Raw genomic sequence first — 27,669 nt, forward strand, 5'->3', positions numbered from 1 at the left:
TCTCTGGAACCTTCTAGAGGTTTGGGCAAGTGGGTTGTGGTGTCTGATTGTATGTGACATCACAGTCAGGGGCAGGCAAATCTTAACTTTCTGTTGGAAAACATACATCAAGGGGCAGATCACAGACAGAAGCCTTAAAAGGGGAAGGGCAGAGAGACCGAGGCTATGTCTCTCGGAGGACCTGCATCCTTTGCTGATGGAGGATCTGGCAAGTGTTTTGCTGGGTTTGTCCTGCCGCAGAGGAAGGAGGGTGCGATTTCTCGCTGAGTCTGCTGGTATGAATATTTCAAGCATCCTTTAGGTGAGCATAAAGTACAAGTGAGGTGTGTATAACTGTTTACAATTACAAACGTAGATAGCTATTTTCATACGTTTTTCTTCATCATCCAAGAAGCAGATTTCACAAATATTAACTGAAAGCTCAAGGCTCTCCTAAAGTGAAGGATACTTTTCAAGGCCATTAGATAGCAGTGATTGGGATTGCATCGCTAGAAGGTTAATTGAAATCCATCGTAGGAGCAAGGGTTTCATTGCGGGAGTCAGTTACTGTGAAGTGTGCTTATAGCCCTGTTTTGGCCTGAAGTGTGGAGTCTGCCATCACTGAAAAAGGGAAAATATGAAATAGCGATGTGCGCTTTCATTTCTGTATTTCAAAAAATGTAAAAATGAGCTCATTGCATAGCACATGTCGTTTTATATTACTCATAAACCCTAATTGCTAATAAAGTACATGAAAATAATTAGATCAGCTTTGGCTTATTTATTGTGTGTTCTAGTTACTCGTGATGGCTTATAGACAGGTACAATGCTAAGGAGGTATTTTTACTACCGCCAATGGTAAACAGCAAGGTACACCATAACACTGTCAACTGGGGCAAATCATAAAGAGCTGATTCCCTATTACAGTTTCCAGGTAACCTGGTAAGTCTATTCTGAGCTTGTACCACCAATGAAATACCACCAATAAAATACTACCAATGCAATACCACTATGATCGAGAAATTGTGCCCTAGTGCCCACTAGGTCTGGTTTTTGGCTTGCCGCTCATGATCCCAATATAAGAATAACACCAGGTAGTCTTGTGTCTCTGGGGATCATAAAATACTCCACCACCACCTTGGTACACACAGGAACTAAATCAACTAGCACACCATCTGCAGAAAAGAAAAGCTGCGGAGGAAATCCCTCCAACCAGAAAACCTCATCACCCTGAGAACTCTCAAGATCAGTAGAGTACATTCCTCACAACAGCTACACCAAACCACTATGCAACAACCATTCTGGAAGCATCCAACGAGAGCAGAGCTTCCAAGCTGTAAAGCAATGCATTATCCCCCTGCCAGCCCCTGAAATACCACAATATCACTTGACAAATGCAATGTCATCAACAGCATCTTCAATGACAAGATGTCCAGGATAAGTCAACACATAGACCACTTCAAATACACTACAAACATCCCACCCACGCCGGTCCACAATCAAGATGGTCAGGTGCCCAGGAGTGATTGTCCTAAATTAGGTATAACACTTTTCCATCCCTCCAACCCACCAACTACCAAAAAGACATTCACCCCCCTCCATTGTGAAGTTTGTTAAAGGTGAAGCACTCACACACTTAATTCTCATCAATGTATTCCGTCACACAAGGAAGTGTTCCAGATTCACCGAAAATGGGACAGATTGGAGACCGCTAGGGGGCGCAGAAGGCAATGGCGGCCTGAAGCTCAGCTCCTCCTGTAGCAGGGACAAAAGAGATGAAAATGAGAGAATCCCGATGACACTTTGATGAGGCAAACGGTGGATTTATATAGAGCGAGGCATAAAGCCAAATTGGTGGCTAAGCCGTAGAGAAACCGAAAAGTAAGTCAGGCTCTCCTCCTCCCTCATGGCATGGAGCATGGCGGCCCACGGGTGAAAGGCACCAGACGAGCGAGCTGGAAGGGGCTCAGGATAATCTCCCAACGGATGCAGCCTAATGAGCGCACAGACAGTCATACTCCCGGATGAAGGTGATGGCCCGGGGGTCCGAAGTGGAAATTGTGCAGACTTAAAGATCCGGTGATAAGGACTGTGTCACTTGAGGCGCGGGAGTGAAGTGAAAGAGCCCCTGCATCACACCAGCCTTCACCCCCCCGATCGGAGCAAGGCGCTGCCACAACGCAGGTCCGCAAGATCCCCTTGGCACAACACACGCCTTAGCGGGGGCATCCTAACGCCATTCGCCTCCCCCCACTGCACGCCCACCACCCAACCAACCAGTAGCCCCGGTATTGTGTAGGCCGACACCTCCCCCCAGCCGCCCCTCCCCGGTCCCGCACCCCACCCTCTCTCCCGTGCCGGCCTACCCTCCTTCACATTCCCTGTGCACTCAATAATAGACGGAGACAAGTTGTACAGTTGGAAATGTTAATGCCACGGCAGCTTTATTTTGCATAAAGTCTTGGAGTTATCTTACATGTGATCCGTAATTCACCACACCACAGGTTCTTCTACTCCGTGTGAGGTTACCTAGGGTCGCCCCCCACCCCCTCCCCGTCGGCGTCGTGCAGACGCCTCTGGGGTACCCCGGCCCTGTCTATCTTCTCTCTACCCCGTGTTCATCTGTCGTTGATTGCCGCTTGCCCCCATCCATGTCGTTTGTTTCTCCTCTTAACTTTGGTCCATTGACCCAAACTGCAGCTCTGCCCGCCCCCTCCCCTCTCTGCGTCCCCCAGTTCCCCTTCTATCTAACGCAGGCCGCCCCTTGGCGCCTGGCAAGTTCCTATACAGACACCACCGACAGTGTCCCCACATCACATACATACACCGGGCCGGCCCCGCCCTCCGGTGCCGACCCACCACCACTTTCTCCCTGCCTAAAAAGTCATCGTCCTGCGATGTCCATATGTACTAGTGTCCCATACTACTTAGACTCACAGTCCCAACTTCTTCTTTAACACAGCCTCTACTCGAGACCCTCATCCCCCAATTCCTTCCCCCCGGGGGGCTTCCCCTTGTATACCTTTGTTGTATTTTGAGCTTCGTTCTTTTGATCCCCCCCCCGGCCCTCTCTTTTGGGTTCGGAATAGTTTCCAAGACCCCTATCTCCCTCCCCTTTTCCCAGGGCCTCCCCTGAGTCTAGTACTCCTGGGGCGCCGTAAGGTCTAATCTGTTGGCTGTGCATTCCCCTATGGGCCTGACAGCGCTTTGCTACAGGGATCGCAATGTAACTCCTCCAAGACTCTCTGCGGGCTGCCGGCGGCAGAGAGTTCCCCCATTTTTCCTTCCTGCATCTCCTACCCTCACCCGTGCCATCGTGGCCAGTGCTCGCCGAATGCAGACATGTTTGAGTATCGATAGAGGAGACTGACACATACCCTAGCGAGTCAATGTTTGTGGGAGGGGGGACGCACCGTGTGGGATCGGCCCCCCTTAACCCACCCCCCCCCCCCTTTGTGGACCATCTCCTTGTGGAAATCCCCCTCCGCATTTTTTTTTTTTTTTTTTTTCGCCCACGGTACTGCCGGCATTTCCTGTTTTACTTTACCTGTTTTCGGGCTGTTGCGTCTCTTCGTCTTTCTACCTATAGGCGCCCTATTGCCTAAACCCCACATTAACTCACTTAAACGCCAGTGCATTTGCCCTTCTGTAACCAGGACCGTTGTCTGGTAACTGTGGGCACGCCTTTACCTTATGTTGTTCCCCCACGTGTCCACCTTGAAAACCAAGACAAATTGTGTCAGTGTAAGTCATGAGACGTTAATTTACTTCACCCTCATCATGGCCACCCTCACTTATCAGATGTACATTGCTGACTAACTTCCACCTGCCACTTGCTGGCTGCACTACCATGTTTTTAAGCCCTTATTCTATTTAATAATTATGTTTCCTCTCCTCCCCCCCTGCCCATTTTCCTTTCCCATGCACTTGTGCTTTCTTAAATGTCACTGGACCTAGTAAGATCACTGGTTCCGTTTGCTTGTTCCCCCTCCCTTTTCGCCTGGTCCCGCTCTGCAACACTTGTGTACGAGCTCGATATAACTCATTTCAATGAAGAAGCCATTATCGATGCCAAAGTAGCCCCATCGACACCCTCCATGTAGGTATCCCAACTTTCGCTCCTGGCGGAACGGTACCCGGCTCTTCTAGGCCTGATCCAGGAGTTAAATATAAAAGTTCCCAGCAAACGGGCTTTTGTGTCTGCCAAACAATCAAAATTGCATTTGGCCATATAAACACCTCACGACTAACCTCGACCAGCACCATTACATATACCAACAGACTGTTCGGTCTAAATGACCACACACTCAGCCTTACCCCAAAAGGTGTTCAGCTGCGCAACATGAGGGCCCCACAAACATCTAGACTCATTGTCACATTAATAGATGCGTCACTCAGACACGAGCAACTCTCAAAGATGCTCAACAATCACAGTCGCGCTCCACGCACCACAGCAGCAGGGGTCAATGCAAATCACCAACGCTTTAGAGCGTTCATAACACACGGTGCGTTCGTAATGCCGGGCGACCGGTACATTCCGCGCCCCTCTTGCGAAGCAAACAGGCCACGGGCGCATTATCGCCCCAGAGCGCAAAGCGGCCAATGCGCTACTATCCATCTAATCACCTTCACTTGATAACATCTGTCACATACCCTGCTTGCCAAAATGCACTATATATGTATGTAACTAACCTGTACTGATTCCAAGGTGTCCCTGGCGCCCCTGTAACTAAGCTCCTCGCATGTAAGCGACTCACATGGGCTGTTTGCGTGCTGTGAACATATAAATAAGTAAATACATACCAACCTACTAGTGCCCATCTGAGGAGTAATCTGGCATTTCACAAGGATGGGAGTCTGAGTTGCGTCCCACCCCCACATGGCCTGTAGGTTCCATACAGTTTTCTACCGCAGGCGATTAGCCCCTCCCCCCCGCGCCCCCGTATACCGCCAGGATGCTGAGGCTCGGGGGGGGGGGCGTGGGAGGGCGAGTCTCTGGCCCGGCAGCCCCCACTAAGGGGGCGGCGCCTGCCATGCCGCGTCCCGCGGCGCATTCGCCCGCCGTACTTCCCCTTATTTTAACAATAACCAGCCAATAACGAGCATACACATGTTTACCAATGCCAGGTTAAAAATTGGTGCATCCTAAAACAAAACCCCTCATTGCTCTGCGTCATCCTGTTTCCAAGATCGGCACAAAAACTGTTTACAATTAATCCCCCATACTTTGTATCCGAGCATTTGTCTGCTACCGGTCCCCGGTGAACCCTCCCGGAAGCCATTTGTTATGCACATTAAGGAAATCCCCAAAAAGGTGGGCGCGTACAGAAGAACACCTGCGGCCGTTAAGATAGATCACTGCCTCCATCCCTTACAAACGCGCAAGCTGTACAGCGGGTGACCGTGGTATTACAGGATGGCACGTTAATAAATCGGTAAAACCCATTTGTCGAACTGAAATGCCTTTTCTTCTTAACTGTGCATATTGGTGATGCACGTCACATCCCCGTGGCTGCTAAACAGAGTAGCCTTTAAAAACATAGCCCACGTGGCCCGGCAACCGTCCCTGGATGCCTACATCCACGTAACCTTAATGATGAGCATACAGAAAAAGCGTCCCCATGCAGGATGGCGACCGTCCATGGGTGATTAACTCTACGTAACTCCAATGCTGTAATGGAGGATTTCACCATGAAGGAAAGACGGCCCATGCAGCGCGGCAGCCGTCCATGGGTGTATCCATCCCCCACACAATGATAAAGAAAACAGCCGGAACAACGCGACGGACGTACATGGGTGAAAGAGGACATATTACAAGCTTTTTTTTTTTTTTTTTTATTTTTTTATTTTTTTTTTTTTTTTTTATTTTTTTTTTTTTTTTTACCACCTGCAGCAGGACCCGCCAACCAGAGCGGGGTGCACTTGCAGCGGTGGCCAATGGTGCTGCGTGCGGACAAGTCGCAACAACCTACCCGATCACAAAACCTTCTCTGCCGCTACCCGTACTCGACACAAACTATTATCCACGTCGGCCATCGAAGGCCTTGCATTCCCCCGGACGCAATCCATGCCCCTGCCCTCACACGTGTCACTCGCCCTGCTACTACCACCGTGGTGGTAAACAACCGACACCCAACAATGCAGAATTAGCACAGAGCAAACGCCACTGGCAAGAGCGCCGGGCAAAAGGCATGCAAGGGTGGGCCCCACCGAAACCACACAGCGCCCCATCAGCCATGCACATTTCACCTCATATATGCTCGCTGGGAGTGCTCTGCCCCGTAGCAGGCCGCTGCTCCACCTGTGCTATCCTCTGGAATACCGCCTACACAAATGCCGTTCCAAACAACCCTGCGACTGTCGCCGGAGTCCGAGGCTCGTGAACGCATGAAGCCACTACATTCCTGCCATGCCTACATTTCGTACCACGCTACCCCGGCCTAGACACCCAATGACCCGTGCGGCTACGCCACTTGAGCGTCCAAGCCATAGCCAGTGTACCGTCCTCAGGGGGCTTATGCCCGTATTATACTCTCCCTGCACAACGTCCCTGCCCCCAATGCTGTTCTGGCCAATTGCATCCAGGTCCTTGTAATCCACCCAGCGTCCCAGCACGGCAGCCTCCTCGCAAACCACCCCCGTCTCATGCCTCCGCTCCGCACCAGAAACCCAGACACACATGCCTCGGCATGTTGTCCAAATGCCCCTGACTATGGAACCCCATTCCAAGCGATTCCCATCCGGCACTGAAATCCTGTGCTCGGCTGATACCTGTCCCCTGGCTGCTGCCCTCTGGGCTATGCCAAGGTTCCCCTGTCAGGGTCCTTTCCTTCTCCCTCCTTCTTCAAATGAATAGATAATGCCCACGTCGTAATGAGCCCCCTAGAAGGCGCTGGCCATTAAAACGTTGTATTTCGGGGTGAGGGGGCTCTTTTTTAGTGTCGCTGGGAACCTTTGTTCTGGTCGTGCGGACCCCGCTGTGTACACGAGGGCCCCTCTGCGCTATTAATATTTAAAGGCTTTTGTTTTAGAAGGAAACTTGTACGCTGCGTGTCTCGGGTTGAGCATTCGGCGCAGTGGTTCACGTGCCTTGAATGTTAACGACCCCCGCATAGGCTTTGTCATTGGCTGAGCCCCGCATGTTTATCATGTCGAAACATATGATGCGTCTGTACATACACAACAAAACATGTAGCCACTTGCCGACTCCCATGTGCTGAATCGTGTGTTATGCAAAACACCTGGTTGAAATAATTGCATTTAAATTCTTAATTCTAAAAGTCTCTCAACCACTCCCGACAATGAACCTCGCCCTGAAAGCCTCACCTCAGGGACAGAAACGCCGCGACCCCATCATGGTTGAAATAATTGCATTTAAATTCTTAATTCTAAAAGTCTCTCAACCACTCCCGACAATGAACCTCGCCCTGAAAGCCTCACATCAGGGACAGAAACGCCGCGACCCCATCATGGCCACCCGCACCACCAGCCCTCCCCACCTCGGACGCCCACCGCCAAAATCACTCCACCCTCCTACCTCGCAATACCCGCTCGACCATTGCTCGCCACTGTAGCCACGATGCTCCCCCCTCCTGCAACCGCGATCTTCTCCTCCGGAACACGACCAGTCCTGCCACGGGCACGCCGAGATCCTCTCCTCTGGAACACGGGCACCCCTGCCACAGGGACGCTGGAACCAATTCCGCTCCGACAAAAAATCCTTCTGGTGCTACACGTGGGAGGGGGGGCAGGAAGCCGGAGGAAGAGATCGTTCCTACGACGATCCTACCCTTTTGTAGGGTCTTCCCCCCCGGCTTCCTGTCCCCCCCCCCAAACAATCCCCGGTACCCCCAGCCACTTCCGGGGCGGCCCCCTCCCCCTCGGCCCCCCCCCCTCCCTGCCTTCGTGAATTGGCCCCTCGCCCCCGTGGGCCGCCAGGAAGCTGAGGCTCGGGGGGGGGGGCAGGTCTCTGGCCCGGCAGCCCCCACTAAGGGGCGGCGCCTGCCATGCCGCGTCCCGCGGCGCATTCGCCCGCCGTAACCTCTGTTTGGAACAAGGTGTCAGCCCAGCGCGAAATCGCAGCATCTCTGCCCGGGGTCCCCGGATGAGGAGCGGGTCCCGGGCGCGAAACATTAGAAGCGTCTTGCAACAGGGAAACCAGGTGCCGGAAAAAAGAGGCCGTGCAGGGAGAAAGAAGGTACCCGCCGCCCGTTGGACCCCCGAGGAAGCGTAGAATCATGGAAGCCAGTAGAAAAGCATAAACCGTTGCTTCAAGTGCACCAAAGCAGCCACCTGGCGGGGTGTGTGAAATAAGCACCCTGGAGTGACCAACGCAACAAAATAGAAGGCGAGGTTCGGAGAGGCCGCCTGCACTCAACACCCCTGCTGGGGACACCCGACCCGAATCGGAGGTGAGGAGGTGGTCTGGAGAACCGGTGTGGGATCTAGCGAGGAGGGACCCGAAGGCAGACATTGACATGACACAGAAACACCAAACGAAAGTGCGGCGGAAAAAGAAAAGAAAGAAGAGGCGAGAGGGGCCTCCGCTACTCCCTCAGGGACAGGGTGAGGTGAGGGCACTGGTCAAGAAGGAGGGAGTACTCGCCAGCAAACAAAGTGAACGACTGCCAGGTCCTGTTACACCCAGGGAGGGCTAACGGGTTTAGCAAAGGAGGCCCAGGGGCTGACAAAAACACTGGCCAGCCCTGTGAAGAGAACAGAGACTTCCACCAGGGGGAATAAAGCGAACAAGGTGCAGGGATTAAAAGACCCCCCCTCAGAACTGGCAAAAAAACTAAAAAACTATTCCCGCCGGCAAACCCCTTGCATGATCCAGGGAGCAGAGATTCCAGATCACCAGGTCTGACCTAAAGGGAGGCTAAAGTTTAAACAGCGTGACCTATGGGCCCAGCAGCATAATTGGCTCCCATAACAGGACTAAAAGGCAGTGCATGAGTAAGCCACCCCCTAGACAAGCTGCAATAGGGTGGTGAGACCCCCCCCTCCCGCCAGCAGGAGAAGAGGCAAGTCTCAGCAGCAGAAATGACAGGCATAAGCGTCCCCCTCCCAAAAGCTGGCCCGTAGTGTCCCTGCACCTTTAGACCTATCCTGCCACAGCCGCATGAGACCCTAGTAAGCGACAACCCTGGCAAATAAGCGGAAAAAACAAAGAGCAGGTCCCAGCACCACCGAGGTGACACGACTGAAAGGGGCTAGAGACAGCATGGAGCTGCCCCCGAGAATCAGCCTAGATAAGCTACAACAGTATCAAAGTAGGGGACCCCAAGAGCTGGTGCCACCAGGCACAGACACCCTCATAATGAGCAACGCGGCCACGAAAGAGGACATCGCAGGGATCATGGCAGAGATCAGAGCTCTACTGTCGGACATTCAAACATCCATTTCAGAAATTAGATGAAACGTTGAAAGTATCGAAGGGAAAGTAGAAAATCTGGAGCACAACCAGATCAATATAAAATGAAGTTAAACACAAGAATGACGGACATTGAACTAAGAGAAGAAGAGCTTTCCCTCAAGATGGATGATATGGATAACAGAGAAAGAAGTTCAAACCTACGTATACTAGGATTGGAAGAGAAAGAAGGAGAGACCCCACTCCAGGTTGAGAGAAAAGTCCAAGTCATCATAAACCATCTCTTTGAGGTGGAAGGAGGGAAGAAGGTACACATTGAGAGAGCTCATAGGGGAGGAAGAGCGTATGGGGGTGGACCACGCTCAATAGTTGTCAAATTCCTCGCCTACAAGGAGCAGTCAGAAATCCTTATCAAGGCAAAGCAATTCCAGGATCTAGAATACCAGGGCTCTAGAATAAAGATATTCCAGGACCTGTCCAGCTTCACCTTGGGACGGCGAAGGGCATGCAGGCCCCTCACCCAGTGGCTCACTGAACATTCCATCCGTTATAGGTGGGGATACCCCTTTGACCTGACTTTCGAGTGCAAAGGTGAAGAGTGGTCACCCCCCGAGGAGGCTAAACAAGTCCTGAAACATTTAACAGATCAAAACGAAGCAAGAGGCCCCACGGGCCCTGATGAGGCCCACCCCTCCCGGCCGCAAGAAGTGGAAGGACCGCCACACAGGTGAAAAAGAAGCAAGGTGGGGAGAAAATATGCCAAGATAAGTCTGACATCACCGACCAAGCCGCCATGAAAAGGTACAAATGAGGTTGATACCACGGTCACGGAACACACGCACTACTGAACGTCATGAATCAACGAATACGAGAGGAAAAGTGAGTACTAATCCTAAATCACGGGATTAACAAAGGGAGTGGCCAACGAGGGATGAGTAAACATCTTAGTGGGTGTCTCGACCCAAAGGAAGTAGGACGCGGTCAGCGCCTGCGGTTCAGTTAAAGAATTTAGTTAGTTATTTATAGTTCACAAGGGGGCTGAAGGGGACACAAACGAAAGAGTCACATTACCGGGGCATTACGCTGAATGAAGGTTCACCCAATGCGAAGTGGCAAACAGAGAAGAAACAAGCAAAATATATGGGACCCAGCATAGAGAGGGAGATGCCGCCCAGGGCGTGATCAGAACAAGCAACGCTAAGAGTAGGCACTCTTAATGTGAAGGGGCTTCACAAAGAGATCGCTGGTGCCGAGGGAATTTGAGAGGGCCGCCCTGGACGTCCTCTTTATCCAAGAGACTAGACTTAAAGCGGGGGAGGAGATACCACTGAAGGGGAGATGCGTGGGGCAAACATACTGGGCATCCGCAGAGCAAAAGAAAGGTGGAGTGGGCTTGATACTAAATAAACCACCCAGACTAAAAAATCCGACAGTGAAGGCTCTAATGGAGGGTAGGCTTTTGGTGGTTAAAGGGGAATGGGAAGCCCAACGAATCACCTTTGCAGGGGTATACTCTTACAACCAAGGTCAAGGGGCATTTAACCAGAAAGCCCCATCACTTATAGAGAAGAAAAGCGGAGGCCCTGTGGTGATAGGGGGAGATTTTAATACATGGGCTGACCCACGAATAGATAGGCAGGTAACACGGGCGATAACCAAAGACCTCCCCAAAGGAAAGGGTAGTAGATTCCACACTAGCCTCAATGAAAAGGGCCTGGTAGACATTTGGAGAGCCATTAATCCAGACAAAGAGAGGTACACGTTCAGATCAGGAGTTCATGACACATTCACCAGAATCGATTACTTGTTGGTCTAGATTAAATCTAGAATCAGGGACAGTGTGATTCACCCCATAGGATGGTTGGGCCATGATATGGTCATAGCAATGTTGGAAATGGAAGGGCTCAACCATCGGGACTCCAAATGGCTCTGTAATGACTTCTTGTGGAGGGATAAACTCTATTCACAGGAATTGAAGGCCGCAATATATGAATACTTTCAAATAAATTATAATGGTGAGGTAGACATTACAACAGTATGGGACGCAGGCAAAGAAGTGTTGAGGGGTCACTTTATGAGGGAAGGGGCCAAGCGTGAGAGAGAACGGAGATTGCAGGAGGAGAAACCAAGGAAAGAAATATTGAACTTGGAGGGAAGACTGCACGCCCAGGGGTCATAAAGAGCAGACCAGCTAGAAACAATCAAACGAAAAAGAGAGGAAATTAAATCATTGGGGAAGGGCGACATAATGAGAAAGCTAAAAATATTAAAGCAGAAATTCTATGAAAAAGGTGATAAAGCAGACAAAATGTTGGCCATTAGATTAAGAGCCCAAAGAGCAGAGAGATGGGTGGAGGTAATAAAAACAGACGAGGGAGGTCAGGTACAGTGCCCCGAGGACATAGACAGTCAGTTCACCAAGTACTATGAGTGCCTGTATACCTCAGAAGGCAATAGAGATGAGAAGGAGATGAAGGAATACTTTGAGAGGGTGGGACTAACCCACTTAAAGGGTTCAGAACAAGTTCTCTTGGAGTCGGTCATAACCCCTGAGGAAGTGGAAGCGCCAATTAAGAGACTTCCCCCTGGTGGGGCCCCTGGGGAAGACGGCTACGGAATGGGCTTTTATAAACAATTTGTCGGAACTCTCGCCCCACGCATGGCAGGACTATTCAATCACATTCAAGAAACTGGCATAGTGCCCCCTTCATTCTCATCGGCACACATAGTGGTGATACCCAAGGCAGGAAAAGACCCCACACAATGCAAAAACTATAGGCCGATTTCGCTGTTAAATTCTGATGCCAAGATATATGCAAAAGTCCTAGCCGCACGATTGGAAGCAATAATGCCCCCCCCCTGGTCCACCCAGATCAGATGGGCCACATTAAAGGGAGACAAGGGGCCGACGCTATGCGAAAGACTCTAGACATAATGCAACACTCCAGGGGACTAAACGGGGAGGCTGCGCTTCTTAGTGTGGACTCGGAGAAGTGGGGCTTTCTCTGGGCCACGCTTAGGAACATGGATTTCAGAGATCGTTTCATGAGGGGGATTCAGGCACTCTATGGAGCCCCAAAGCGAAAAGTGGCAGTTAACGATAAGCTCTCAAAAGAATTCGGCCTGACCAGAGGGACCAGACAAGAGTGCCCCCTGTCACCGCTCCTCTACGCTTTATCTATTGTACCCCTGGCCAATGTAATAAGGAAAGAGAACGCCATTAGTGGAAGTGTAATTGATGGCACGAAATACAAGCTGGCTATGTTTGCCGATGATATACTCCTCTACCTAGCAGATCCCCAAACTGCCATACCAAAAGTGCTGCAGACCTTCCAGGAATTTGGGAAATGGGCCGGCCTAAAAGTTAATGCAGAGAAATCAATACTCTTCCAATATATGGGACCTAGCCACCAAGGCGCAAGAAGTACAACTACAAAGAGAATCCTGACCACATATCAGAGCCTAAGCTACCGAGGAATCAATGTTGCAAAATCGCCAGAAGAACTATACGACGCAAACCTCCCACCACTAATTTTAGAGATAGCAAAAGACTTGGAGAGATGGGCCAAGTTAACAATATTCTGCCTGGCCATCTGAATGCCATAAAAATGGTAATACTCCCCAAACACTTATATCAGTATCAAATGCTCCCCATCCCAATCCCGAGATCCCACTTCACAGATGTGAAAATCATGCTCCTTAAATTTCTTTGGCAAGGGAAAAAGCAACAAATAGCATACAAGGCCCTAATCCAATCGAAGGTGGCAGGTGGAACAGGTGAAACCACGTACTACCGAGCAGCACAGCTGAGAGCCCTGGGTCCACATCTGAGAGTAGACAAACAAAAACAGTGGGTAGCCATTGAAAATCATCTAATGCGCCCGGTCACTCTGGGAGAATGGCTCTGGGCACCAAAGAAAGCCTTCACCACCAGTGCAATAAGTCATTTTGCGATGGGATCTCTCTTACAGTGGACAAAGGGGAAATGAGGGAACACACGACATGGACATCTCCCCTGAGCCACATATGGGCTCCCCTCACAAGGGATGGAATCCAGGATCCTCAGCGCTACTGAAGATGGTATGAAGCAGGTCTAGAAAGAGGGGGACAATTGGTCAAGGCCAATGGATGACCATCCATTCAAGACCTGGAAGTCGGACTTCAAATCGGACTTCTGGAAGTGTTCAGGTACCTGCAACAAAAAGGAGCGTTATTGGCCTCAAAATGGAAGAATACAATCCAAAGAGACCTCACCCCAATGGAGAAAATCCTAAGTGAATCCCTCACAACTAAGTGCCTCATCACACAGCTATATAAATCCCTACTGACCCCAACAGGAAACAAGCTTGTCGCCCTGAGAAGCAGATGGAAGAAGGACTTGGGAACAATGATGACTGATCGGTTGTGGTATCAAATAAGCAAATCCGCATACAAAACGTCCATCTCGCCGCAATATAAACTGCATGGAATAAAGCTGCTGCACAGATGGCAGTACAACCCCAAAAGACTATCCAAGATGTTCAAACAAGCAAGTCCCCAATATTGGAGAGGATGCGTTGCCCAGGCGGACTACTGGCATATGTGGTGGTCCTGCCCGAAAACCCAGGCATACTGGAAAGAGGTGTTGACCTGGATTCATAAAGTGGAAGGGATCACCCGAGAATGTGACCCCAAACTGGTGCTATTCGGCTTGGAGGAACAGGACAATTGGTGGAAGCGTGCCCCCCATATGACACACTTTCTGCTCCTTGCAGCAAGGGTCTGCATCACCATCAGCTGGAAGTCACAGACTCTCCCATCAGAATCGACCTGGGCCAGGAAAGCTCGGGAGCTATACCAGATAGAGAGCATCACAGGAGCCCTTCACGAAATCGCCCCAAGCAGAGAAATGGAGTGGGCAACCTTCCTCGAGGAATACAAGTGAAATGAAAGGATGCTGGAAAAATGATACCCCAAAGGAACACACGTAATCGCCATTGTGAACCAGGCTAAAGACTCGTTTTGTCCCTAGGAGAGGGGGTGGGAGGGAGACTCGTTTTGTCCCTAAGCGGGTGGTGTTGAGGGGGGGATGGGAGTTTAACCAAATTGTTTATGGAAAACTGTTTTCTTTACAATGCTTGAGCAAACACGTATAGGTGCATGCGATATGCGAAATTGTGACAAAGAAAATGCTTAATAAAGGAAATTTTTTAAAAAAATAAGAAAATGGGACAGATTCTCCCCTTGCTGAAGAAACCTACACTCGACAGAGATTACATGGCCAACTACAGCCACATTACACATCTACCTTGCCTTGACAAAGTGATTGTGAAGATTGTTGCCATTGAGGTACACAAAAGATCACTCAGCACAAACTCCTACGGGAGTACAAATTCGGTTTCTGGTCATGACGCAGCACAGAGACCGACACCATCCAAGTTATCGATTATGCTCTACCCACCTTTGACAACTGGGCCCCTGCTTAGTCATCATCCTCAACCTCTCTGCTGGCTTTCATACCAAGGACCATGAAGTGCTCCTTAACATCCTCACCAGGAGCATGGGTTTTGACTGAACAGTACTGCAGTGGTTCACGTCATACCTCTCCAACAGAGTCCAACTTGCCCAGTTGGGGCCAAACAAATCCCAGCGTCATCCAGTAAACTGTGGAGTTATACAAGACTCCTTCCTGTCATCTTCAACCTCTACATGGAACATGTGGTGGAACTCGTCGCCCATAAAGATACATTAATATGCAGATTGTAACTGTAATTGTTTATTTGTAAAGCGCTTATACACAAGTGAAGTGCTTCAAAGCACTTCAAGGCAGGAAGGGAACAAGGGGATATCATCGTCATTCTTTGGCCTTGAAGATTCCGAATGATCTAACATCCATAACTAGCATACTAGGCTAAGCATTTCTACTGGTATAAGTGCGTGACAAAGAGTAGGAGAAAAAAAAGGAGGGGAGCGGGAGAGGAACATACAAGACAAAAAAGGTTGGTCATCATAACCAGCGAGGGAGCGGAGATAGTGGAGGACAGGACAGACAAACATGCTTAGCCTAGTACATACAAGGTTGTGCAAGTGCGCAGACAGAAGTGCAAGTGAGGGGGGACAAGTGCACCCAGCCAGCAGGGGCCAAGGTTAAGTGCAGAGTGGGTGCCACTCTCATGGAACATATTACGAGTGCAGTAATGCAAGGCAGTGTGCGGAGGCCCAGAGGCAAGTGCAGGACTGGTGGGGGGACCCTGGGAGGTTCTGGAGGTGCACCAGGGAACCAGTCAGCTGACTGAGCAGATTGGGGAACAGAACAAGGGAGGGAGGCAAGGGAGAGAGAAAGAGGAAGAGAAGAGGAACGTCTTGAGGAGTTTCCGGAACTTAATGCGGTCCAACTCAAGACGGAGAGAGGCAGGTAGGCTGTTCCAGAGGGAGGCACCTGCAGAGGATAAGGATACCCCCCCTCCCCGATTTTGTTCAACATTTACATTTGGGCTTTGGTCTGTCTCATCCGCTCTTATGGGCTCAATTGCTACTCTTATGCGGATGACATCCGTTTGGATCAGGATCAAACTGAGGTCTCAGCCTGCCTCCATGACTGCCTAATGGCAGTCGGGATCTGGATGGACCAGAATTGGCTAAAGCTAAATGGTGACAAGACGGAGGTACTGTTGGTGGGCTGTCCCCCCCCAACTCCCCTACTGCGGGCCCCTGCCTTTTGGCCCTCCTCCCTCGGCCCTTTACCTGGTCCAGTTAGCAAAGTGAAGAACCTAGGGGTTATTCTCTCTGCCTCCTTGTATATGTCTAACCAAGTTACGGCCGTCTGTCAGTCCGCCCACCATCAGATCAGGGTCCTTAAGAGGGTCCTGCCTATGATCCCGGAAGCCATCCGCCCTCCTGTAATGGCTGCGCTAGTCCTCTCACGGTTGGACTATTGCAACTCGCTGTATTTGTCTCAACCAATCGGCCTCGTACACCGACTCCAGCGTATGCAGAACCTCGCAGCTAGGTTAGCCACTGGCTCTCCCTATGGTGCCCACATTTCGCCAGTGCTTCGTCAACTGCACTGGCTTCCGGTGACTCAGCAAATTCACTTTAAGTCACTGTGTATCGTCCATCGGGCAATCCATGGCCATGGAGCTGAATTTCTGCAGTCTACGTTTTCCCGATACACGCCGGATCAGGATCTCTGCTCCGCTACCTCTAATCTACTTATCGTTCCAAGATTCAACCGGGAAAGGCTTGGCGGCAGAGCCTTCTCCATTGCCGTGGCCAAACTTTGGAACAATCTCCCTCCGCTACTTAAAGCCACTTCTAACCATTTGAGCTTCAGAAGAGCTTTGAAAACTAACCTATTCTAGTCCCTGGCTCCTTCACTAGTTTCTCCTCTTCCTAGCAGTTTTTCCTCTCTAGCGCCATGATGCCTTTGGGCGACCGTGCGCTTTATAAGTTGAAATAACATAACATAACCCCCAAATCTCTGTTTGGAAAAACGGCTCACCCACAGAGAGTTGGAGGAGGCCGAACGGAAGGCTCTCGAGGGAGAGTATTTAGGAAGAGAGCGTTGTAGGTAGTACGGTCCCCTTCCCCAGAAAGCCTTGTGGATTATGCAGAGGTACTTGAACTTGATCCTTGCAGCCACAGGAGCCAGTGGAGGTATATCAGCGCTGGAGAGATGTGGTCCCTGGGCTTGAGGCCAAGGATAAGTCTTGCGGTTCTGTTCTGGATAAGTTGAAGAGGCCGCAGAGTAGAGGTAGGAAGATTGAGAAAGGGACCGTTACAGTAGTGTAGTCTGGAGAGAACCAGGGCTCTAGAGACAGTGATCCTCTGGGGGAAGGTGAGACAAGGTAGAATACCTCCAAGGAGGTGCAGCTGGTAGTGGTACTTTTTGGACATGTCCGAGATATGAGAAGAGAAAGTGAGAGTAGAGTCGAAGATGATACCCAGATTTTTTGCCTCACTAGTGGGTGAGGGTACAGGACCAAGGGTGGTCGGCCAGAGTGAAAGTGGGAAAACGAGAGCAGAGGTCTCAATGAGGACGATCCCCGTCTTACTGGCATTAAGGCAGAGATCATAAGCAGCACAACAGGAGTGGATTGCGGACAGACAGTCCAGGATGAGCGAGGAGGAGGAAGAGGCCAAGGGTAGCCTGAAGGAGAGCTGTGTGTTGTTCGCATAACACTGAAAGTTGGAGGTGAAGCCAGAGATCAGGTGAGCCAAAGGGGCCATGTAGACATTGAAAAACCAAGGGGATAGATTAGATCCCTCGGGGGACACAAGTAGGGAGAGTGATATCTGAGAGAAAGGAACCGAGTTCTACTTGGGAAGGAAAGTCAGAGAGAAAGGATGCTAGCCACGCCAGGGCCTGATCAATGATGCCCAGGGTCTCACGGAGATGGGAGATAAGGATGTTGTGGTTTACCATATTGAAAGCAGAGGAGAGGTCGAGAAGAATGAGGAGGGAGAGTTAGAGTTAAGGTTTCAGAGCAGGTCTTCATGGGTGTTCAGAAGAGCAGTTTTCATGTATCTGTATGCACTAAAGCCAGACGGATGGTCATGGAGACAGCCAACAGATTCTGTGCGGAGGGTAAGCATAGCCAACTTCTCCAGGAGTTTGCCCAGGAAAGGAGTGATGGCGATCAGGCGATAGGTAGCCAGAATAGTAGGCTTGGCAGAAGGTTTCTTGAGCAGTGGGTGCACAAGGGAATGCTTGAGAGAAGTCGGGAAGACTCCAGTGACGAAGGAGAGGTTGCAGGGGTCTGTCAAGGCTGGAGCTAGTGAGACAATGTTGTCCTTGATGGTTTTGGAGGGGCAGGGGTCCACCTGTTTCGAAGACGCTTTCATAGATCGGACCACTGACAGACTTCTCTAGATGCCTCCTTAGGTGTGACAGGGGAGAGGGAGGAGAGAAGAAGGGGAGTAGTGGGGCTGGCCGAGGGGGGCCCAGGAGATGATGGTGCACTAGTGGGTGCGGAGGAGAGAGAAGACAGGATGTCCTGTGTTTTGGGGGTGAAGTGTGCAGCCAGGACAATGGGCCTGGGTGGGTACAGTAGAAGAGGCTGCAGTAGGATTGTTACAGACTTTGAAAAGTTTGGATGTGTTGTTGGATGCCGTAGAGATGCAGGCTTGAATATGGACTCTTTTCTTGGACTGGATGCAGAGTCTATATTGCCTTTGCAGAAGACGGCAGGCCAGCTCGTCAGAGGGTGCGCCTGAAGATACCAATTTCTGTTCCGCTGCCCTGCACCTGCGTTTAAGGTCAGCCAGGTCAGAGTCATACCAAGAGTTGCACTTTTTAGCAGGCTTCAGTCGGACCCTCATGACAGAGGCAAGGATGTCAAGGGTATTTGAGAAGGAGAGGTGAAAGTTAGTGAGGGCTGTATCAGGGTGGGAGTCCGCCGCTTGAAGAGAAGGAGGAGAGTAGGTGGAAGCAAAGGCAGCCACTGACACTTTTATCATGGGTCGGATGCCCTTGAAGGTCGGAGGCAGTGCAGGGTGTGGTGTGCCAGTGCTAAAGGAGAGGAAGGCTTCAAGTGAGAGGAGAGAAGAGAGTGATCAGTCCATGAGAGTGAGGTGGTAAGAGGAATAAAGAGAGGAATGTCTGAGGGGATAAGAGCATCCAAGTTGTGGCCAGCAATGGGCGTCAGACCAGAAGGTAGAATGGAGAGAGCGTGAGTTGCATAGGTTGCGGAGAGCACCTGAAGAGTCAGGAGAGGCCACATGGATATTGAGATCCCCCAAAGGGAGTAGTTGGGAGGAGGAGGAAAGGAGAGAAGATGCCAGGTCAGTCCATTCCGAGAGGAAGAGGGTAGACTGGACCAGTGGACAATAGAAGGTGGCCAGAGTAAGAGAGGAGACAGGAGAGAGACAGGAGAGAGAGAGAGAGAGAGAGAGAGAGAGAGAGAGAGAGAGAGACTGCAGACCAGGCATTCGAAAGAGGAATAGGCCTGACCGGGGATGGTGGAAACAGGGATCCACTCTGGAAAGATTAGGGCAACTCCACCTCCTGGTCTGTTGGGCCTGGGTTCCGAGGGAATCGTGTAGCGTTCAGGGAGAAGAGTGTCAAAACTCATGATGGAGCTTTCCTTAAACCAGGTCTCAGTGAGAGCAAGAACATCAAGGTCCAAGTGTTCCAAGAGGTGGTAGATGTCGGAAGAGTGCTTGACTGTGGAGCGAGAGTTAAGCGTGACAACGGGGAGCAGGTTTCCATTTTTTTAAGACTTAAGGGGGATGGGGGGCTTCAAGGGATAGAGGTGTTGCCCGTAAGCAGAACTGGTGCCTGAGAGATAGACGCAAGAGAAGGCAGAGAGGCCAAAGGAAGCGCAGGCAAGAGAGTCAGGACAGTGGTAGATGGCAAGGGAGCCAGTGAGGAGGAAGGTGGAAAATTGATAAGTTGAGGGAGGAGCCTAACAAAAAGTAGGAGGTTGGGTTGAGGCCCTTGTACCAAGACGGTACAATCTTTAGACATTTATGATGACCCTGGAGGTCGAGGAGAAGGCAAGAAGGACCTCCCAGTGGGTGCCACCATTGATGTGTGAGGAAGAGTAGGGATGGAGCAGAGCGACAATATTTAGAGTCCAAATGGCGTGGGAGGGAACGACAAAGAGGATGTCTGTGAGAGTCTCTCCTAAGTTTCTTCCTGCCAGACATAGTGAGCAGTGAGGGACAGGAGATAGAGAAGCAGTTCGAGAAAATAGGAGGATAGAAAGCGCCATTGTGAAGGGGGACAAAGTGTGGTGCACTTAACCAAACTGAGAAACTGGGGCATGTGGGAGGAAATTGACAGGAGGGTGCAGGCTCACAAGGAACACAATAGGAATGGGAAAAAGCAGTGGGAGCTAAAAGGGGAGGTACAAGGGAGCAAGACGCAGAGACAATACAAGAGCAAGGAAGTAGATTGGATATCTAACTAGCAGAACATAATGCAGGATGAAAGCACACCAGAAAATTGAGTATTGAGACACAGGTATTATACCAAAGCAGTACATAAGTGATGGCAGTGTGGAGGAAGCTCAGGCTATGGTAAGAGTCAGTCTAGAAGGTAAGTCATGGAGTACAAGGGGACATATGGCAACAGAGAAAAGCCAATGAGAATGCCAAGAGGGCAGAAGGTGGGAATCACAGAGAGATGAAACTGGCAAAAGAAAAACAGCACTCCCGTGATGGTTGGAGGGATGCTAAAATCCAAGGGCGCACAGAAAAAGCACCAGGCATGAAACATGTCTTTACTTGCGGTGACCAAAGGAGGGGCTGCATGCCCAGACAGGCACCGACGCTGGTTTCGGCTCCCACCTCCCAGTGCACCCGATAGGGTGAAAAGGATTACAGTGGCCAAACACAGGGGCCTGGCCACAGCAAAGGAGAGAGTTCCACCAGGGGGTGGCGGCGCGGCAATCTTGGAGTGTGGTACAACAAAGGAGACGCAGGCAGAAAGCACTCTGAAAAAGTGCTTTTAAACAGTAGTACAAGCAGGATGCAGAATCTGCTAGAAGCTATTATGCTGCCCAGCAATTAATTAATGATTGGACAACATTTCACAGTTTTGCGCACACGTGAATATTAAATGCCAAAAGCACATTGGTTGTGCTAAAATACAGCGCTTCATGTTATAATGAAGAAGAATGCTGCCAGCATATTTTCATGGGCCCGATGGCCTTACCTTCCTGATTGTTCCAGTCCAGATGAGGGGAGCAGGTAGGGGGCCTGGATGGAGCACACTGCTCTGCTGCTTCTGCAGTGTAAAAGAAAGAGGGACAAACCTCCTGGGCCTAGAAGAGGGCCTTTGATGCTCAGATGACACACAGTTTTACCTAAAGATCAATTGCATCTACAACAGCCATTGAACGAAGCACAGCCAGTCCCTCATCCAAGCATGGATGAGAAGCACCTACTTGAAGCTCAACCCTACAAACACCAAATTAATTCTCGGAGGAAACCCCACCAAGTTTGCCCAAGCCGAGAATTCGCGGACTGACACAAAGCTTGATAGACCCACCTCAACACTCACCCAGTGCAACATCACTCAGTGTGACCTCTCATGCTAAAGACACATTGCTAAGAAGACCCAAGCAGCATGGTGCCATCTTGCACAGATCAGGATTTTCACCCCTGCCCAGAGTTTCATAACAGTTGATCAAGCCCTGGTAATCTCCCATGGGTGACAACAGTCTACTTGCATGGGTTCCATGCCACTTTGGCCCCTCTGAAAGCGGACCAGCCTGCAGCAGTACACCTCATCACAGACAGAACTAAGACAATTCGACCACATCACCCCCAGCCTGAATGAGCTGCATTAGCTACCCTTTAAACGTGCATTATGTTGAAGTCTGCCTGCATCACCTATAAAGCAGTCACAATAAAACACTACTCTACTTGGCCCGTGAAACTCACCGTCTGTGGAGCGCACCACCAGGAGCCACAACATCCCAAGACTGGATGGAACTGTAAGAAAAATGCCTTTTGCTTCTATGCACCATCGCTCTGGAAAGTTAACTCAGATAAGATTGGTCCCCTTCTTCCTACACTTCTGACAGGACCTTGAGATCCTACTCTTCAAAGAACAACTCACTATCGCACTGATGACTCTACTCAACACTTTCTCTCTTCCTTCAGTTCCCATCCTCGCCTGCTATCCCCTATCCATCCCAGCTCCTTTGCATCCTGCTTGCAACCACTGGGGCTATCCCCTTTGTACAGCGGTTTGTTGCTTCCCAGCTAGGTTTGTGCTTTATAAAATTCATACATACATTGTGGAGGAAACACTAAATATAAAAAGATCTTAAATTATTAGATTTTAAAATACAAGTGATTCTGTGGATAAGGCATTTACTCCAATAATTATTCATCAACGGTGTTAAGCAGATGTTCTATATGAACTGCTTCATAAAAAGTGTTTCATAATAACTCATTTGAAGAACTTCAGTGGAAATGAAGGCCCCTATATCGTCCCTGATTTGGCGCCATTATATACACTGCATCAAGTGCTGATTGACAATTTTTTTAATATTGTGAAGAAAGGAGTTTTGGTCCGAGACTAAAACATCTTGTTTTGGAAATTACTATTGTGTGCCTCATATTAAAGCCTGCCCGGCTAAAACATCTCTTGGTCCTTTCATAGAGGGCAGTTTAAGGGACCCATTTTTGCAGTTATAAAGCCATTTGGTCAGTAGTTGTGTAGCAGGTTGCTAAGAGGTGAAGGAATGCTACATCAAAAATTAGGGGAGTCAGGAAAGACTTATGGGGGCACATGCAAAACCATTGTGCTTACTACTCTAAAACGCATGGAGGGACAGGGAGAGGGGGAGGGGCTCCCTCTATCAGCGTGGCTCTTAATGGAAGTGGCTATGACAAAGATACCTAGCATGTGAATCCTGTACGAACCTAAGGGATTCTGTGAATGGGGGATACCCACAAGGGTAGCGAAGACCTAACTGGAGGTGGCAAATGGTGGATTTCCGGGATCCCTCCATACTGGCCAAGACCAAGTCAGGTTGTAGAAAAAACACCCTCCCTACAACTTCTGCATGCAGCAGCGAGCCATGCGGTTGCTTTTAATGGAACCACTGGCTCTTCTCCTCAGAAACAAGTGGTAAAGTCTGTTGAGCACCAACCAGAAGATAAGCAAAACATACCTGAAACGCCCTCACACACTAATAAGTATTTCCTCCTTTGACGAATCCCCAGATGTCGTCACTTCTCCCCTAGGGGGAGCCCATTCCCACGAGGCCAGGTAGGTGAGGCTTCTGCCCGATAATCCCCCTCAGGGTGGTACTCAGCAGGTGGCTCTCATGGGGAGGGAACCCCCTACTGGATTAGTGATGAACTGGGGAGAACATGATAGCCCCATAACCCACCTAACCCTAAAACACCTTCCTACCCCCCCACCACCAACAGTTTCCCTAGTGTTCCCATGTGCTTTTGTCAGAACACCAATATAGGAAGTGCTGGGACAAGGAAGAGTGTGGGCTCCTCAAGGAGCATGTATCCTTTAAGTACTGAGACAAGGGAGATACCAATTCACTCATTGGAAGACCTAAACATCAGTACTGGGATGAGGAAACAGTGCGGAACCATAGACAGTACTCACGAGAACAAGAACAAACAAACAGTCTAGTTGTGCCTGAAATCTCATTGGGCAAAACCAAGATGAAGCGGGAAACCAGGAAGAGGCCCTCCTTGGAGGAACGGTGGAACGCTCAGCTCAGCAACGAACCAGAGTAGTTTCAGGAGATCTTACCAATCAGGTGGAGAGGCTCTTACCTGGTTCGATGTGGAAGGACAATCGGGCGAAGCAGAGCAGCGAATGTCCAGCCAGACAAGCAGAAGGACTGCGCAGTTGCAGGAAGGTGCAACTGCTGAGAATCAGAGTGCCGCAGAGACGCTGCAGCACACCGGAAGAATGGAGAAGCTGAGAGGAGCCTGAAACAGAGTTTGGAGAACCCAGAGACCGACCAGGCCGAGACTGTAGAGACCCTAAAGGTACAAGGGCTACTGGGCTGTTGGAAGAGGTATCAGGAGGCACTGCCAGATGCTGGAGCTACAATATTGGGGCCTAAGGGAAGCCTCTGTTGTAAAAGCGTAGACCCCTAGCAAAAAGGAACTGCAATAGCAAGGGGAGAGAATCCCATGTGTCTGGGACCTGTATCCTTCTGTGAAGAGTAACCTAAATCATCTTCATAGTCACAGTACCTGGCAGGCTAGTGAACCAGGACTGCCGCACCCAGCCAGGAGGAACACATGGGCCTGGGACCTGCATCCATAAGTAATGGGAGTTAAGAAATTTTTAAATGTAAAGAAAGCCAGGGGAAGAGTCGGTTTCCTCCCAGAAGATTGTATATGAACTGTGAAGTCTGAGAAAGGTTTGGGGGGGAAGGGAGTCATTCCGCCCAGGCCTTGTGAACTGGAAAGCAAGAAAACCAGGTATCTTCCCAGAAGATTGGGTATCGTGAAACCAGTCAAAAAAAGGCACGCGGAAGGCAGTCATTCCCCGGGCTCTCTGAGGACATTGAGAACTAAAATCCTGGAGAAGGGGGACACTCTCACAGGCGAACATTTCCCTTACTATTGGAACTGTGGCTCATTGTCCAGAAGAAGGGATTAATTTTCTGGACCACGAAGATGACCTACCCTTTTCTTATTAGTTATAAGTGTGATGGATAAAGTAGGTAGGTATTTTGACACAACGGTGGACTCTTTATGTACTTGGATGTTCTGACCGACTCCTTAGGTCCTTATTAGAGGCAGGAAAACCCCTCTTTGAGTTAGGTTTCCTTTTTATTTTTACCTGAGTACAACCACCATGCCACCATTGTGTCAGACTTGCACTTCTGCACCCTTAATCCCCTCACTCAGTCAGACAAACACAGGTGAAAAACTCCCCCTCATCATTCGGCAGTAGGGCTTGCACATACAAAACCTGCTTCACAAAGAATAAAAAGTCAAATAAAAAAACTCATCACTCAGGGATTAGAAACACAGAGACAAGAAAAACAAACAGGCCACAGATATTCAAAATTGCCCAGGCTTAAATCCCAATACCTGCAAATAGGGCAGCAAACCAAGAAGAGAGGTAAACCCACTGCTCACCAAATACCATGAAACATATGGCATGAATTCTAAATGGTCATTGCCTTTTTAAAGCCATCCCCCCACCCCGAGTTCTGACCTACAAAGCCTCACTCTCAATCAGGTAAATGCAGGAAACCACCTGACAAACCTAGCCAATCATGGAGTACATACTGGACCCAAGCAATAAAAAAGTGGTTTGGTTTCCTCGTTGTAGGAAAAGGGAAGAAGGGGTGCAAATGTGAGCAAAAGAGCTGTGAGACCAGAGCCAATTACAAGAGCAGTAGAGCTTAAAAGGCTCAGCGAGGAACTGGAACGACTGCCTAAACCAGGGCACCATAAACCCTGTATCATAAGCCCAGTAAGATAGGCAGACTTAGAAGGAAAGTCAGATCCTGAGAGGGACATCGATCATTGGAGGGATCCAAAATGTTAAAGGAATCAAGACTGTCATAGAGAATGCTGCAAGACTACAGATGGCTATATCTAAGACAGTAGCAGTGGTCTTTATCAACCAGCAGATACCACTTGCTATCGGGTCCTGGAGGGCCGCAAGACCTTCTTCCAGATGAAACAGACAGGATACTTTGGGAACACACCTTGACTGAGTAAACAGAATGGGGGAAGAGTTTCCCACAGAACCAGGGGGACTCCAACCTTCTGAGCAGGTTACTATTACAGGGTCCCACTGTGAATGCTCATGGAAAGGAGCAGTTGCAGTGGGTGTCTGTGTCTGGACCCTAAGGCATGTATAAGGTAACAGTACTCGCAAGACTGAAGCCTGTACGGGTCCAGCAGGAACTGAACAATGACCGTCTCCTGAACAGGAACCAGCACACCGTTAACAATGACACGAGTTACGATACTGAAACGCGACAAAGGAAAGGGCCAGAGATTGCCTGCTGGAAACCCAGCAGCCAAACTCTGAACAAAGGAACGACACAAAACGCAAGTGAAGACAAGAACTGCAACAGAAACATCCAGGGAAAAAAGGAAGTCAAAGTGAGCAAGGTTCAGAACAGAGAACCGAAAGAAAGAAGAAAATCAAGGAAACTAGAATCGGGGTACAGGGGTAAGGAGACTGGAAACTGCAGACTGATAACAAGGAACAGTAACTGTGGAGTGGGATAACAAGGGCAGGACTGAGGAATCAAGAAAGCTAAAGCCAGAACAAGGAACTGCAGGCCGGGAACAAGACAGAAAGGGGCTGTAGACAGGGAACAGAGGACTGCAAGCAGGGGAGCAGGGCTGCAGTGAGGGCAGCACCGAGAAGCAGGGCTGCAAGGTAGGGAGAACAGGGCTCTGGAACAGGAGCAGGTTCTGGAAACTACAGGGCACAGCAGAAATCCAAGGATCAAAGCAAAGGGCTGGAAGCAAGCTCAATGCAAGAGACCTGTGTTCCTGCAGGCAGCTGCTTAAATACTGACCTGCCCTGTGCTGAAGAAGGCCAATTAGCAGTACCTGGAGCAGCACACTTGGAGGTAATTGTCCTCCTGCCGCTCTGGTCCAAAGAAAGTGATATCATCACTGATCTCTAAGGCTTCTGGGGATTGTAGTTCAAAGACTGCTGCATAGGAATAGCCAGGGAACGGGAACTGGCACAAGGTGCATTATGGGACAGGAGGTTTGTGAAATTAAATAAAGAAGTTCATAAGTCTTGCAAACGCAAAGTAAAGACAAAAATATGAATAGGTATTGTCCGGGAAGGTTTATGGCGATGATGGAGTACCATATATTCCACAATGGGTGCCAATTAATGCTCCAGTGGTAGTTGTGACAGTATATCCCAGCCGTATTGATTCAGTGCCTCTCTTCAAGGCTTTTCACCTCCTGGTTTAATATCTCTTTGCTTGTTGGTTAAACATCACTGGTGTGGACTCAGTTCTTCTCTTCTAGGTTTTTCACTTCTTACTTGGCTTTGTTGCATTTCAAAGCTCAACCTTTGTACTGGGACGAGGTGACAGCTTCATGTAATAATTATTTTTCCTCTCTGTCATTCATTATTTGTCTCCAGCTCCCATAAGATAGATTTAGCCCTGCTTTCTTTTTTGTGTGAATGGGACGAGTTCTGAGTGATAGCGATATCCTGCAGGCTTCCCACTTCTCCCGGTTTCCTGGTTACCTCCTACTTGATAGGGGTCGGTGGTTGTGCTTGGCTCTCGCTCAGGACAGTTCTCCCTCTTTCTCGGCTTCTCGCCTTCACGTTCTCGGATCCACGTCAGACTCCTGCTTCACACTGGTGCTGCTGGTTGGAAGCTCGCCTCGCTTCCTTCACAGGCTGTATCAGTGTTGTCTTTGTGACAGCCTGCCCACCACGTCTAGCTGGTGGTCATGCCACCACCGGACTGCTTGCCTCTCTCTCAGTCAACCTGAAACTCTTCCTGCATCTGCCGGTTCTCCAGTGTCTAGTTCTCACGCTCTCTCTCCCTCTCCACAAGTTGCGGTTGCCACGACTTGCTTGCATTCCGCCTCCTGCAGACGTAATGATGTCACAGGGCTTCCCCTGCGCATCAGGTTCCTCGCTCCTCTTCCTCCTCTGCACAGTTAAATATGTGTCTTGCATTAAAGCGACATCCTCCTTTTCTCGTGTCATTGGTTTACTCTTCCGTTGCCTTCAGCCAAAGACAAGGATGTCACATACTTGGGCTCATCAGGTAGTCCCATGTATGCCATTAAATTCAGTGCTGTAGGGAGTTCCTCACAGGAATGCGAGTCCTTGTCTCCAAAAGGTGGAGTCTCTGCCGGTGAGGTACCACTTGCTCACCCACTAGGTA

General features: G+C 49.9%; 1 protein-coding gene across 2 annotated transcripts in view; it reads right to left on the bottom strand.

Moving 5' to 3' along the window:
- PGAP1 (post-GPI attachment to proteins inositol deacylase 1) overlaps positions 1-27,669 on the bottom strand; it is a 1,466,013-nt gene that overhangs the window by 1,342,778 nt on the left and 95,566 nt on the right. Inside the window, exon 1 of one of the 2 annotated variants that reach the window (XM_069615725.1) lies at positions 7,517-7,746. The exons of the other annotated variant lie outside the window; for it this stretch is intronic. The gene's annotated coding sequence lies outside the window, so the exon portion shown is untranslated. Of the gene's footprint in view, positions 1-7,516; positions 7,747-27,669 lie in introns of those variants that run through there. 2 annotated transcript variants of the gene reach the window in all.

This window comes from Ambystoma mexicanum, chromosome 9 (genome assembly GCF_040938575.1).
Source record: "Ambystoma mexicanum isolate Mex_15411 chromosome 9, UKY_AmexF1_1, whole genome shotgun sequence".
NCBI lineage: Eukaryota > Metazoa > Chordata > Amphibia > Caudata > Ambystomatidae > Ambystoma > Ambystoma mexicanum.